The sequence below is a fragment of the Eptatretus burgeri genome, chromosome 3 (assembly GCF_056783735.1).
Source record: "Eptatretus burgeri isolate ZD-2024b chromosome 3, Ebu_testis_v1, whole genome shotgun sequence".
NCBI classification, from domain to species: Eukaryota; Metazoa; Chordata; class Myxini; order Myxiniformes; family Myxinidae; genus Eptatretus; species Eptatretus burgeri.
The window spans coordinates 85,542,700-85,559,269 of record NC_140963.1 but is presented as its reverse complement, the minus strand read 5'-3'; the positions used below and the strand labels follow the sequence as shown (position 1 = coordinate 85,559,269).

The 16,570-nt window shown below is 44.8% G+C and overlaps 1 protein-coding gene across 1 annotated transcript in view; it reads left to right on the top strand.

Moving 5' to 3' along the window:
* LOC147030358 (kelch domain-containing protein 3-like) overlaps window positions 1-16,266 on the top strand; it is a 63,874-nt gene extending 47,608 nt beyond the window's left edge. Inside the window, exon 9 of the transcript XR_015056322.1 lies at window positions 15,213-16,266. The gene's annotated coding sequence lies outside the window, so the exon portion shown is untranslated. The remainder of the gene's footprint in view (window positions 1-15,212) is intronic.
* Window positions 16,267-16,570: the final 304 nt, after the last annotated feature.

Below are 16,570 nucleotides of genomic sequence, written 5' to 3'. Positions count from 1 at the left end.
CATGTTTCGACATTTTACTTTTGTTGTGGGATTCGTTTTTTGTTGTTGTTGTTGTTGTTGTTGAGGGTTTAATGGGCCTGTCAGAGCCAGGAGGCTCTATCCACGCCACGCACCAGAATCTGATCAAACTCGCCTACAGCCAGAGTCCTTCAAAGGCAGATACATTTTAAATGGGTCTCCCACATTCCTTCAGGAATTTTAATACCGCCTTACAGAGTTGAGGGTGTTTCCAGTTCATCCGCCGCAGCATCACCTGCAGGTCCAACACCCTTGTCCCCATAACTCTTATACACCGTACGAGACGCTGCCTCGATTCCCCAGAGAGAGGGCAATTTAGAAATAAGTGGTTTAAATCTTCAGGTTTTCTGCACACATCACAGAACCCCGTTGGGTGACATCCAATTCTATGGAGGTATGCATTGAAGCGACAGTGCCCGAGTCTGATTCAACAAAGCACTACCTGGTCCCTCCGGGAGAGCCTGGGGAGCTTAACAAGCAGAACCACCTCCAATTGCACCTTGTGAAAAAAATCTCCCCTTTGTGCAGGAGTCCCACTGACATTGCCATTTTCCCACAATACGGTCCTTGACCAGACGAATGATTTCTGAAGGTACCAAGGGGATTTCGGTGACATTGTCCATTCTGAGGACCTGCGTTGCCGCAAGGTCACTGGCCTCATTCCCCCCAATGCCCACATGAGCAGGGATCCAGCACAAATCCACCACTAGACCCCTCCAGTTCATGATGTTACACAAATCCCAAGGTTCGAGGACCAAGTCATACCTGCAGCCACCCTGTATGGATTCCAGCACCTGTAATGCCGAAAGCGAGTCCGAGAGGATAACTGCACTAAGAGGATTGAACTCGATTATCCATTCCATAGCTCTTACGATTACAAATAGTTCTGTCGAGAAAACTGAAAGATGATCGGTGAACCGAAAAGCCCTGACCATACGGACATCGGGGATACATATCACCGCCGCTGTCCTTCCTTGAGAGGGTTCTTTGGACCCATCCGCATGTTTCTGCAAAGATTGACTCCAACTTGTATTTATAAACTCGATAGCCAGGTTGCGCTTTACCACAGGATTAACTGAATCCATTTTTCCCCAGAGATCCATGCGGAGACGGAGGGGTTCGAGTGTCCAGGGGGACCAAATGGGGACTTTATGTTGGGGGCTGACTGGAAGGGAGTCCAGCTTCATTTCATTGGCTAACTTGATACAGGCCAGGCCAAGAGGCAAGGAAGCAAAGTTGTTGTCTAACTTCAGGTATTCCCAACAATTTTCAAATAAGGATTTGCCAGGATAGCTGTCCCCAGAAGAAATGGATCTCGCCCAATATTTCATTCTCAGCATCTCCCAGCGAAGGGACAAGGGCATCTCACCTATTTCCACCAGAAGGGCAGACACTGGAGTGCTAGTGAAAGCACCGAAACAGACACGAAGGGCTTTTGACTGGACAGTCTCAAGTTTTTTTCGGTTGCTCTTGGCCAGATCACCAAAAGCCAGGCATCCGTAATCCAGGTGGGAACGAATTTTAGCTTTGTATATCATGAGAAGACTGTCACGATGTGCTCCCCACTCTGTTCCAGAGAGACAACGTAATAAATTTATGCCTTTGGCACATTTACCTATCAGCTCCTTCACCTGCGGGGTCCAGGTGAGTCCCTGATCGAAGGTGACTCCTAAGAAAGACACCACTCAAGATGGATGGATGCAAGTATCATTGCTATATCATCCATTCTCTTCTTACAGGAAAATATGATAAACTTGGACTTATCAGCTGATAGTTTAAAACCCCAGTCTTCGGCCCATTTCTCCACGAGCCGGATATCGCCCTGGAGTTTTTTACTCGAAATAGCAAGATTTTTACACCGAATCCACATAGCAATGTCGTCAGCAAACAGGAATAACTTGCTGTGGAGCTTGCGGATGGAGGCAACATCATTTATCATAATACTAAAGAGTGTTGGGCTTAAGCAGCTTCCCTGGGGAATGCCCTTTTCAGAATGAAACGAAGAGGAGAGGCTCAGGCCAACCCTCACCTGAAATGTTCGATTTGATAAAAAGTCACCAATCCAGTCGTGCATTCTGCCATTGACCCCGAGATTACTCAGTTTATAAAGGAGGCCATTTTTCCAGACTGAATCGTATGCCTTTTGGATATCGAGGAACACTCCCAGAAGAGACTCCTGATTACCTAGGGATTTCCTTGCATCATTTGCCAGTGCGGAAATGTGATCCATAACGGACCGTCCCTTTCGAAAACCGCTCTGGCATTTATACAATAGGTTGTTCTTTTCCAAGAAGAAGACCAATCGGTTATTCACCATTTTCTCCATTAATTTGCAAACAACCGAGATAAGGGAGATCGGGCAATATGAAGATGGGACAGTGCCATCTTTCCCCTCTTTCAGGATAGGAATTACAATAGCATGTTTCCAATCGCCGGGAAGCTTCCCTAAAGCCCAAATCCTATTGAAGAAACTCAGGAACACTCTCAACACCCGATCCTCCAAGTGTTTGAACATGAGGAACGACAACTGATCCGGCCCTGGGGCGCTATTCTTAACCGAACGAATCACCTGGTTCAGTTCCCAAATAGTGAAGTCAAGATTGAGTGAAGGGTTTGAAGGCAGAATTGTATTGGTGATCACCCTGGTTTGACTTACAACTTGGGGAAAACGAGCCTCTAAAACGTCATCCTTTATGATATTCTCACTACTAGAAAATAATTTGCCTTGTGGGATTGTGATGAAACAACGTCAAAATATGTCGTGATGGTAATCCGCAAGAGGATTGTGGTGTCGTATTGTAGCATCGTAATGTGACGTGTCAATCTTCATTGTTATCAGGGTTTATTTTAAGGAAATTTTAGAAATCTACAAATCTTTGAGGCAGGTGCCATGGCCCAGTGTTTGAGATTCTCTGAGTCTGAGAAGCATTTGTAATGGCTATTTTTTTTTTTTTACATTTTTATATCCCTGTGTCGTAAGAGGCGACCAGGGTTGCGTCAGGAAGGGCATCCGGCGTAAAAACATGTGCCAAATCACTATGCGGATCATACGGATGATCCGCTGTGGCGACCCCGAAAGGGAGCAGCCGAAAGAAGAAGAAGATTTTTTTTAACATTTTATAGATTTTAAGTTCCTTTGTATCCTTTGACAAGGTACACAACATAGGATGCCTCACTGGAGTCTATAAAATTAGAAAACATATATATATATATATATATATATATATATATATATATATATATATATATATATATATATATATATATATCTAGTCATATAAACACAGTGCTTTAAGTTTTAACCATCTTAGTATTTGACAAAAAATTTAAAACAAAGTACTAATCAGCAAACATTTGTGTATGTAAAATTAAAAATATACTTCTTGTCATATAAACAGTAAATAAAGGTATTTTGCATTTCAGTATCATGGTCATGTATTGACTTCCTGTTTCTTTATATGACATTGGAGTTTTTATTATAAATGTTATTACTGCACAAAATTGGATTTAGAACTGCACAAGTAGAGGTCTACTGCACGTTAAAATAAACCCTGATTGTTATTATTCTTCTTCATTAAATGTCAAAATATGTCATGATGGTAATCCATAAGAGGATTGTGGTGTCGTATTGTGACATCGTAATGTGACGTGCCATTCCTTCCTTGTTTGGTCGGTTTTTTTGAGATTTCATCCCCCGATGTTTTTACATTTTAAATGTTTTTTTTTTTTGGTGTGCATTACAACCATCCATGTTATTAAATTGTTTCAGTTAATTTGGGGGATGGTTTTGATGTGTGTTGCTTTTGGAATGGTCCTGTCCATTTTCCCCCTGCCCACAATACTGGCCTGATTTGGTTGAGTCCACATTTCGTTCGACTACTTTTCCTACTAAAACGATTAATGTTTTTGTTTTTAGCAGCGTCTCGCTGCTCATAGAGAGCTCGGCGTTGTTCTTGTTCCTGGTCTTGGTCTTGGTCTTGGTCTTGGTCTTGGTCTTGGTCTTGGTCTTGGTCTTGGTCTTGGTCTTGGTCTTGGTCTTGGTCTTGGGACAAAACCTTAATCTCGAGGACTCGGCTCTCGTACACACGAGATCCGGATCTCCTTAAATACTGAGCACATGTACACATCCTCACATTGACGGTGCCTTTTGAGAGCGTCTATCATGAACTTTTAAATATATTCGGACATTTGCTTTAAAGTTTCGAAAAGTTCACGTTACTATTTAAAGATTATTCCATTTATCGTATTGTAATGTCGTAAATACATTATTTATTTCGTAAATACACGATATATCGTAAATACGTAAAGACATTATGACGCGTTTCGGTATTGGCTTAATCAAGGCACATGACGAAATATCGGAAGTTGTTGTTGTTGTTGTTGTTTTTTTTGTTTTTTTTTAGCCGACAAAATCTTTCGGACGCTGCTCGTGGACACATTTGTCCTTGTTTAATTTTGGGTTCCGTTCACTAATCCAGAGACAAAGTAACTTCCTCGCATTGGAATCACCATCATTAGGCCATCAGCCGTGGCTCAGAAAGTGCCTGAAAATCAAGTTTCGTTCCACTCATCGGGGGGGGGGGGGGGTAGACAAAACATTGATAATATGATAGTATATATCCAAATACATACGTATCCAAAAGTTCTCCACCCAAATAGCTGCAGTTATTGTGTATTTTCACCTTGAAAATCGATGCATTCGTCGCGCTCTCTCATTTGAATTTTCTCCACACGGATCACGTGTGGGCCACGTGACGCCTCGACAGCCAATAGATCGGCTGACATCGTATGCAAATTACGTCAGACTGTCACGTGACCAGCTAAGTTGTCCAAGATGGCAGCTTCCTGCAGGGAGGAAATCACCGGCAGCTGATCGGCGATTTTTGATGAATATGGCCAGTGAGGACGCTCCCCCGTGTATTATTCACCAGGACGATGGAGCGAACAAAGAAGTGAAACGTTTTACGTCTGTAAAGGCCCGGTCACACCTTGACGTTTTAGCCAACGTATGCCGATTTTTGAATTTTTTTTCTAAAACGCTGGCACACGTTGAATACGTTATGGGTAAGTTTTGATAACATTGAGAGCACGCTGAAAAACACTGCCATACGTCGTAGTATGCTGGCTTTAAACGTTGTACTTTTTGGTTGTCCTCAAATTTTTTCATGCTTGAAATTTCACGACGTATGCCGGCGTATGACTCACACGTTCCGCTACGCTGGCCACAAGTTGTATGCACGGTCTGCGATCGTTGACAGACGTCAACACATGCTACTTGTAAGTTAATCATAAGTTGAGACACGCCGAGGTAATGTTTAGCGTACCCGAAACTTATTTCTAACCTATGATTAACGTGTTGTTGGCACGTTACGCGATCGTTGACACACATCGACAGACGTTACTTTTAAGTTACTCATAGGCTGAAAGACGTCGGTATAATGGATCGTCCTTGCGTCAGCGTCCACGGCCACGGCCAGGACACTTATTTGCAGCATTCTTCAAACTTTTCTTCGGCATGACGAGGATGTTCACACTTCGATGTCTAGCTTGGCTATGATTCCAATTGTCCATCGGCAGCGTCTATTTAAAATAGTCCAGTTTGAGCGTTTTAACACGTTCAGAAGAAACGCTTCAAATTTCCAAACCCCAGCGTCAAAAAACAAAAAACAAAAAAAAACAAAGGCGAGTGACAGCAATTTAAATCGTTCATTGTAAACAATGAAATTAGCTGAGTGGTACCGTTTTTTTTTTGTTTTTTTTTGTATACCTTGGTCGAGGCTCGTATGAGAGCAAACACACAACTCACAGCAAGGAGGCATGAGACAAGAGGGGCGGGAGTGGAAGGGACAAAACAGTGGGGAACAGACACATTCGGTGAACTGTGGAAGGGAGAGGGATGGGGATGGGACGGGGAACATGGCGAAGAGAAGATGGACATTTCAGGGACTTTCAGGAAGGAAAGCAGGGGAATTGAAGGAAGTGGGCTTGGGTGGATTATCAGGGGTAGAAAAGATCGAGGATTTGGATGGGGGAAGATAAGAGGTGGTGGTGAACAGCTGTTTTGAAAGCCTGGAGGGAAGAATGGGAAAGAATAGAGTGAAGAAGTTTATTCCAAAGGCGGGAAAAAAGAGGAATGAAAGAGTGAAGATGAGCAGTGATTCGTGATTTTGGTAGTTTTACCAGAAGGGGGTTGTTGGCGGACCTTGAGCGCCCTGTGGAAATGTGGTGGGGACAAATCGCAGAGAGAGCAGGGGGGCAAGGCTGGAGAGGAGTCGGTAGAAGACAGAAAGACCACCGACCAACCTGCGGTGATTGAGTGAGAGGCCCAAAGACTCAGCTTCATTGCGGGAGATGCCGATGATCTTAAATGCCCTGGTTTCGACAGCGTGAAGCCGAGAAAGGTGGGAGGCAGGAGCACCAGCCCAGAGGGGAGAGCAGTACTCCATCAGGCTACGGACAAAAGCTTTGTAAGTAGTCAGGAGCTCAAGAGGGCCGAGGAAGGACTTAGCACGAAGGAGGATTCCCAGTCGGCGACTGGCTTTTGAGGCGAGGTTGGAAATGTGACTTTCCCAGGAAAGGTCATGGCAGATAGTGAGACCTAGAAGCTTGAAAGAAAAGACTTCTTCCAGAGGATTGTTGAGAAAGTGGATGGGGGGGTTTTGTAAACGGTCCTTTCGAAGAGACATAGTGAGAGTGTGAGATTTGTCTGGATTGAAAGACATGTTCCACGTGTTGGACCAGTTTGTGATTTTATCCAGATCTGCAGTGAGCGAAGAAGCTGCTGCTTGCCGGTCTGAGGGATGACAGATGGTACGGCAGAGGGTGGAGTCGTCGGCAAAGAGAAATAGAGGATTTTCCAGAGAGTCCGAGAGATCATTGATGAAAACCAGAAAAACAACAGGGCCCAGAACGCTACCTTGAGGAACTCCAGCCTGCACAGGAAGAGGGGATGAAAGAACTCCATTTAGGGCCACACGTTGACTGCGACAGGAGAGGAAGTCTGCGAGCCATGAGTGGAGATGGCCGTGAATACCATGGGAAGAGAGTTTGGTGAGTAGGGCAGGGTGCCAGACTGTGTCAAAAGCACGTGATATGTCCAGGGATACGGCTCGGATTTCCTGTCTTGCATTGAGGACCTCCATCCATTGATGGGAGAGCACAAGCAGCATATCCAGGGTAGAGTGACCTGGTCTGAAACCAAATTGATGATTGGAAATCAAGCCATTGGAGAAGAGGAAGGATTTCATATCTGAAGCGATGATGGATTCCATCATTTAGTTTAAAAGTCGTTGAGTGTAAAAAAAATCCAATTTTTGAGCGCAAGCATCTACTTTCAATAGTGGGGTTTGAGCGATTTTGCACGTTCAATAGAAACGATTAAAATTTCCAAACCCCAGCGTCAAAAAACAAAGGCGAGTGACAGCAATTTAAATCGTTCATTGTAAACAATGAAAATAGCTGAGTGGTACCGTTTAAAAGTCGTTGAGTGTAAAAAAATCCAATTGTTGAGGCAAGCGTCTACTTTCAATCGTTGAGTGGCAGCCTATGAACCTACCCGTGGACACGCGGACGCAAGGAGGATCCATCATAACCCACACCCTCCCCTTCACACTCACTTACTACTGCCAACATGAACAAACTACTACTAATACTAATACTAATACTAATACTAATACTAATACTAATACTAACACTACTACTAATACTAATACTGATACTGATACTGATACTGATACTGATACTGATACTGATACTGATACTGATACTGATACTGTTACTGCTGACATGGACATCTACTCAAAAAGGACTCGAAAACACTGTTGCGTTCCCCTTTTATGAGCAGCATTTTTATATACCAATTCCCAAAACCGCTGGGAACACGTCTTTATATGGCAGTTGTAACCTAGAAACGCATTCATTTATTTTTTTGTCGACCGGAAGACGTCATTGGAATACGTCTACATACGTCGATGTGTGTTGGGACTACGTAAAGAATTGGTTCAAAGCACGTCAAACATAAGTTAGAAATAAGTTTCGCGTAAAAAAGACATTACCGCGACGTGTTTCGACTTATGAGTAGCTTATAAGTAGCGTTTGTGGACGTGTGTAAGCGTCCGCATATCGTGTGTACAACTTATTCCCATCGCATGCGGAACGTGTGTCATACGCCGAGTACGTCATAAAATTTTGAACATGTTTAAAATTTCTTGACGTACTCTACTTACTACGACGTATGATAGCGTACTTTAGCGTTGTACTCACGAATACCAAACTTACTCATACCGTATTTGACGTGCCCCAACGTTTTAGACACATTTTTCTTAGGTCGGCATACGCTGGAAAGATCGCCAAGGTGTGACCGCGATGTTGACACTTCCATTTCTACGGCAGTTATGATTCGAATCGTTGTACGTCAGCCTTTTAATAGGCTACGTCACGACATCGTCAGCGATGCGTGCAACGTGTTATGCCTAAGTTAGACTATCGTTGGGCATCGGTTGTGTGGGCCGACAACAGGTTCAGCATTCGTTGGTATAAGTTATCTATAACACAACGAAACGTTCTGTGTCCATTACTAATATGTTATGCATACGACCAAGTCGTTATGAATACGTCCGAATCTTTAAAAAAAAACATCAAAAGTTCAACGTAAGCCAGCGTTTTACATACATTTTAATACGTTGCCATCGCTGGCTAAAACGTCAAGGTGTGACCGGGCCTTAAGATGGGATAAATGGAGAGAAAGTGTCAACAAATGGCTCGTCTGAGACGGTCACGAACGACGTTTATCCGAGAGTGCCGACGCGGGAGGACTAACTTCGATCATGGGCCCATTGTACCCGGAGTGCCGGTGTAAAGATTTCAAGCTACCCCCCCCACCCCCCTTTTCATTTACCTCCCGGTAATCTGAAATCGATTTCACGTTACCCCCGGGGCTAGCTTGAAATCGATTTCATCCTACCCCCTACAATTTCAGATTACCCCCCTCAAAACATTTATTTTTGTATATTTATTTACAAAAAATAGTAATTTAATTGATATTGAAAACTAATTAGGGAAAAAAACCTATTGACCACGTGACCGACTTTAAAGAGTTTGCAATTAATTTTGATTTTATTATGAATGATTTTATTTTAATATTGTTATTAATTGAAATCAGTATTTCTCACAGTTTTTTTATATATATATATATACCTTGTCGAGGCTCGTGTGAAAGCCAACACACAACGCACAGGAAGGGGGGCATGAGACAGGGGCGGGAGTGGGAGGGACAAAACAGTGGGGAACAGGATGGGACGGGGAACATGGGGAATAGAAGATGGACATTACAGAGACTTTCAGGAAGGAAAGCAGGGAATTTGAAGGAGGTGGGTTGGGTGGATTATCGGGGGTAGAAAAGATCGAGGATTTGGATGGGGGATGATAAGAGGTGGTGGTGAACAGCTGTTTTGAAGGCCTGGAGGGAAGAATGGGAAAGAATAGAGTGAGGAATTTATTCCAAAGGTGGGAAAAAAGAGGAATGAAAGAGTGAAGGTGAGCATTGATTCGTGATTTTGGTAGTTTTACCAGAAGGGGTTTGTTGGCTGACCTTGAGCGCCCTGAGGAAATGTGGTGGGGACAAATCGGAGAGAGAGAGAGAGAGAGAGAGAGAGAGAGAGAGAGAGAGAGAGAGAGAGAGAGAGAGAGAGAGAGAGAGAGAGAGAGAGAGAGAGAGAGAGAGAGAGAGAGAGAGAGAGAGAGAGAGAGAGAGAGAGAGAGAGAGAGAGAGAGAGAGAGAGAGAGAGAGAGAGAGAGAGAGAGAGAGAGAGAGAGAGAAGAGAGAGAGAGGATAGAGAGAGAGGAGAGAGAGAGAGAGAGAGAGAGGCTGGAGAGGCGACGGTAGAAGACGGTAGAAGACAGAAAGACCACCGACCAACCTGCGGTGATTGAGTGAGAGGCCCAAAGACTCAGCCTCATTGCGGGAGATGCCAATGATCCGAAATGCCTTGGTTTCTACAGCGTGAAGCCGAGAAAGGTAGGAGGCAGGAGCACCAGCCCAGAGGGGAGAGCAGTACTCCATCAGGCTACGGACAAAAGCTTTGTAAGTGAAAGTTTTTGCCACATTTTTATGAAATCCTTCTTCGATATAGTTGATACAAATAAACATACTGGTTTATCTTTTTAACCAACTCAGACTATTTACAATTATGGTAACAACGCAATAAAATCAATGTATAAGAAAGGCAATGAAAACAGGTTATTTTTAATTCACAATTTCGTTGTGGTGGTGGTGGTCGTATGGCAGCTCAGCTGCTGGGGTAGCTCTCATTTCTTGAAGCGCGACTGTGTCGCTGATGCAGTACCCCTCGACCAGTACACACACTGGAACTGGTACTCATTTCGCCGACCTCGGAAGGATGACATGCTGAGTGCGTAGCCTGGTGTTGGCTCAGTGGTTCGGGTGGTGGCTTGGGATCCTAGGGTCCTGAGTAGTGGTTAGGGTGGTGGCTTGGAATCCTAGAGTCCTGAGTTCAAGCCCCGTCGGCCGCTGAATTAATGCACCGGGGGGTTGACTTTCATCAAAAATCGCCGATCAGCTGCCGGTGGTTTCCTCCCTGCAGGAAGCTGCCATCTTGGACAACTTAGCTGGTCACGTGACAGTCTGACGTAAATTGCATACGATGTCAGCCGATCTATTGGCTGTCGAGGCGGCACGTGACCCACACGTGAGCCGTGTGGAGAAAATTCAAATGAGAGAGCGCGGCGAATGCATCGATTTTCAAGATGAAAATACACAATAACTGCAGCTATTTGAGTGGAGAACTTTTGGATACGTATGTATTTGGATATATACTATCATATTATCAAGGTTTTGTCTACCCCCCCCCCCCATGAGTGGAACGAAATTTCACGATACAGCTTACAGCTGATGGCCTACATGGCTTCAGCAGTTATTGAGTTAGGTTTAGCTACAGTTTTACATTGTTTTGAGAGTAGAAGAAGAAGTACAAATTGGCATTGTAGTGATCTCCTAATGTTGTATTTAGCGATGTATTCTGGCATCTTTTTAAGTCTTGGTAGTTTCTAGATTTCGGTAGAAGCTCGAGAATGAAAGGTATAGCTTTTATATGCTTATGACCACTTTATGGTCGTTTATAAGCCGATCATTGGGTACACATTTGAATGGGCAGCCATTTTTTCCCCTGTATTATCCCTCTATATGGAGTATGACTGTTCTCCCTGGAAATTAATCAACTTCGGCAATCCAACTCCCCAAAATTACATGCAAACACTGTGTATAACCCCCACTTTCGAGTGAACACCCGATAAGTAACGGGGAAACAAAAACTTGATCAGCAATGCCAAAATGAGTTGTGGTGGCGGAGGTTCACGCGAACATGAGCTAAGCCCCTGCTCACTCCTATAAGCCCCTTTCCCTCCCCATACACAATATAAATTCCCCTACAAAGACCTTCAACGCAGGAGACCAGTAGACCCATCAAGCCTATGCAATAGTTGCCAACCCATAGTTGTTTGTCTGTGCCCTATCCTTTTAAAATACTGAGCATCAAGCAAGGAAGCAGCACATACCATTCTTAAAGTCTTTGGTATAGACTATAGACTCAGTCGGGGTTCGAACCGATGACCTCACAGACTCGGAGTACCGCTACAACCACTGCACCGGTCCACTGATATCTTCTGTCATGGCATCATCTTGTCTTTGATGAGATAACATGTAAATATGCTTGAGTTCTGGTTGATCGAGGCCACCGGGTTAGCCTGAAGAAGGACGAGTGGGTCATGCAGTTGCTTTAGTTTTTTTAATCAACAGATTTGACTCGGAATCCAAATACCTTGGATATCTTTTCTTTCACGCTAAATTGGTAACCCCGATGTGATCCAAATGGACAGACAAGGAGTTGCGAGCACGCAGCCAGTCGCAGGGAATAACCAACCAGCCGTGCGCCCTTCCCGGATGCTCAACCAGATTTATCGGTGCAGCGATTTCGTGAAAGCTGCCACCATTCTGGCCTCAGGACCCACAGCCGTGGTTTCCATAAATCGAAGCACAATCCGACACCTGAAATATTACGACTGAGTTAATGCGGTTCAAATTCATCATTGCCTCCTTGTCACCAGAGTATGAGACGGTGAGGGATATTTTACCACAACCTCCAATGAACAAACCATACACGATTTTGAAGGCCGCGATCAACAAGCGTATCCACCCCCTGTGAGAATCGCCGCTTTCAAAAACTTCCTACAACCGAGGATTTAGGAGATCGAAGACCCACACAACTATTACATCATATGTAGCAGCTTCTCGGTGACCAGCATGCCACCTTTGACCAGTCACTCCTTTGTGAGTTGTTGTTGCAACGTTTACTCCCACACATCCACATAATACTTGCAGCTAACGCAGTGCTGGCACTACCCGTCACTGCGGATCTGGCTGATCATCTCATTGACACTGTTAAACCGACCGTGGCTAATGTGACACCTCCACCACAGTTTGTCGCACAGCTACAATCTGAAATGGCGGACCTTAAGAAGCTCGTCCTGGAGCTCCATGCTATACAAGGCTAGTCATGCCCCTCTTCAGGCACCCCTTGTAGGAACAGAGAGAAACGCCACACCTTGAGCTATCGTTTGTCTTCACCTTCCATGAACACTCCAGATTGGTATTGGTACCATGTGACCTTTGGTGCTAATGCTCGTCAGTGTAGAACACTGTGCTCATACTGGCCACAGGAAAAAAGATGAGGTCCACAACTAATGGCGGTGAGTTCACTTATGCCATACATCAGTCATATTCTCTTCCTCATGGATCATACTAGCAGTCTTCATTTACTTGTGGATACAGGGACAGTGGTGAACATTGTGCCACTGTCTGCCGCTGAACAGAAAAATTGACAGGAATATTCATGACATGCCGCTATCAACAGTGCTATTGCCACTTTTGGAGAACATCTCCAGCTTGATTTGGGTTTACGTCGCTCATTTCCATCGGTGTTTACTATTGCCAACACGATATACTCTATCTTCGGTGTGGGTTTTTTGCGTCATGTCAATCTCTTCATCAATGTCAAACATCACCGTCTATTAGATGCCTCAATACAGCTATGTTCTCGGTGAAGCATCCACCGTTTCGTCGCTGATTATCACGTGTCTTCCATCCTCGCCCATGTGCCCTTTTCAGAAATAACTGACTTCCTATCCATAACATACCCATCGGTGACAATCCAGCCCATAAAACACTAGATCACGCATCACATCAAGACCACAGGACCCCGTGTTTTCGTGCGTGCTCGCCGATGAGCACCCGCCAAATTATGTATTGCCACCAGGAATTTGACTATATGTTACAACATGGAATGATCAGATGATCGTCCAGGAGTTGGGCTTCAGTGCTGCACATGGTACCCACCCAAAATGACACTTGGGGATGAGCGTCCTTGTGGAGATTACCGGTCCTTAAACAACGTGACTGTTACAGACTGTCACCCCATTCCACACATTCAGGAATTTAGCACCAGGCCCATTTGTTTATCCTCAGAATGTTGATAAATGTCACTGTGCCGAGCACAATAACAGCTGAAGTAGTTTCAATGATTCCCATGGAAGGAAGCAACATTCTGCCTTAGCTATTACACCCGTCCCATAAATTTTTTTCATTATCGAATTAAAAAATTAATACACTACCAAACACATTGAGGTGATGATGTCACGTTGGCATGACAACGCATGGTCTGGTTTTACACTCTCGTAGAATATGGCCGCTGCAGCTTTGTGAAAATGGTCCAGTGCTTCGTTCAAGATTATAATCAAAAATCGGAGACACATACCCGAGTCATTGTGATTTATTGGATTGAAGCAACAGTGGATTGAACAAATAAGGTGATTTATTGTTTTTATCCTTCATCTTTCATCTTTTCCTGTGCTGTAGTCCAGGAGAGCTACTTGATAGCGATTCGGTTCACTTTTTAGCAATCCTGCAGGGGTGTAATGGATGTCTTGATGTACCTTCAAGATAATAAATGAAATGAAATGCTGCCCTGCATAAATGCACGTCATGAAATGGAAGACCAAAGAAGGAACCTGAAGAAGTAAAGAGTAAAGATGGAGTCATCAGGAGGAACCGGGAAAGGATTCGGGTTTCTGCCGCTACTCCACGACCCTCAAACCCACCCAGGTGCAGCCAAGTGAGCCTTACAGAAAAAATTCTGCAATAATTCACTTCTCCTAGGAGAGATAGATAATGAAAGAGAGGAATAGAAAGTGAAAGAGAAGAAAAAGCAAGAATTAGAATGATTAAAGAGAATTGTGAAAAAAAAAACCAGAAAGAAATGTGAAAGGAACAAAGATGGCGGGAAGAACCCAGACAGATTTATTTCAGCAGTTACACCCCAGGCTCAAACACAGCAACATGTACAAGCTACCAGAGGTCCGTCAGTGGGGAAGCACAGTCCACACAGCATCACAATATGGTACAAACATCATGAAAGGTACATGTTTTTTAAGCATCTCAGCATTTACTCACTTAATTTTTTTAAAGGATCTTTCATCAGCTTCATTATCATAGGCAATCACTTTTTTAATTCCTTATAATAAATGATGGAAATGAGTGGGTCCATAACTCGACTTAACCATGACAGAGGAATCCTTACTATAATTCACGGACCGGTGTGTGTGTGTGTGTGTGTGTGTGTGTGTGTGTGTGTGTGTGTGTGTGTGTGTGTGTGTGTGTGTGTGTGTGACACTCCTCCTCCTGCAGTCCTGGGTTGATTACATCAAGACTTGCTTCATAGGATCATCATGACCCCAATTAATGTATGGGGCGTTTTTATCTTTGCCGGTGGTCTTGGGGCAGGGGGTTGGTAGGGGATGGAACACAAGGTGGGAGATCTTGACATTCCCAAACGATGCACCGCAGTTTGATCTCTCCAATATCCTCCCTAGAATCCAGTCCATATAGTGTGTGGCCAGTACACACCCCTGATGAACTCCAGTAACAATTGGAAATAAGTCAGAGATGGTACTACCACATCTCACAGCACTTTCAGTACCAGGGTAGAGTTCTGCTTTTTTGTCGTTGCTTGAGTGATTGACACAAAACTTTCAACATAGGAGCACCTACCCATGGATAATTTTTCTTAACATGATGATTTGAATGAAAAATGTGGCCGGCATTCTAAAAAGTCTGTTTTCTGCAGGCATGGTTTGCAGGGTGTTTCACGTATCAGGAATAAACGGCCTCCAGCTCGCTTCGCTCGACCTCATCCGGATAAGTACATCCATAATCTTCCTCCCTGCACTTCACCTCAATGCACGACACACACACTTTATTATTTATGGTCTTGAAACAATTTGTTCTCACCCTACACTCGCACATCATACTCCATGAATACTGTTACGGCTGTGGAAATTCACATTACACCATAAAGGGTCCTCAGGTGAGATATCTTGAGATGTACATGTGTAGTTAGCCCAAACCCGTTGTATAGAGGGAATTTATGTGATCCATTCGGGCTGCGATCCTCCAGTTAGTCGTTTTTCTTTCTCTATCTTTTATTTCAAACAAACAAAAACCGCCAACAATGTTGGTGGGCTTTTCCCGCCATTCTTCCCCACGCTTGGTGTGAGGAAAGGGGGAAGGGCAGCTCGCCGCCGATTGGTGGATGGACAGCGTGAGGCGGTCGGGGTGAGGGAACGCCCCTTTTCGAGAACCCTCTTGAAGGAGGGTGGAGCGGAAAACGGGGCGGAACGAAGGGCGGAGCCCCGCGCTATAAAAGTCGGACACGGGTGGGGCGCGTTCTCTTCCTCTTCCTCTCGCTCTCTCCCGGACTCGTGGAACTCGCCTCCGTCTGAAGTTGTTGTTGGGTCCTCGCCGAGCTGTGTCGTCGTGGTCGTGTCTGCGTCGGTGTGGAGCTTGTGGAACTCCCGGAGCCCGAGAAGCTCGTTGAAGTCGAGCTGTGTCGTCGTCGAGTCTGGTCGAGTCGGCAGTGGAGGACGGCGAAGGAGACGGAGCTCGGATTGGAGGTCGTTGGAGGAGGACTCGACGGCCGCACCAAGGGAAATGCTTTCTTTTCTTTGGATTTGTGTAAATGACTGTGGGTGGCGCCTGTCCTTAAAGTAGTATTGTTTTAAGTGTTGCCGTGTGTACGTGTATTCGGTTTTAACTCTTCCTTTGCTTTTTATGTGCATTTTTCTTTTGCTGTGGATACGTGCTTGTCTGTGTGTGTGAATAAACGTGCTTGTGTGAACTTGTTCCCCGTTTCGCTGCGTCCTTTCCTTCGTTTGAATTTCCATCTTGCACCACGTAAGGGGTTCGTAGTGGGTTCAACATCCCGGTAATTAATCGGAACCGTCAAGGCCGACGATAACACCGCTCGGTTATCACTGCAGCACGGAACGGACCGCTTAAGCGGTTCGTGTCCGGAGTCGGCCTGTGGCGTGGTACGATCGCCCAGTCGACCATTCGCGCAGGTACTTAGGTAGATCGAATTTGGCGAGCAACCCTATCCTGCGGGGGTGGGCAATTGGCACGATCGTGGTGAGGTTAAACCCCCAC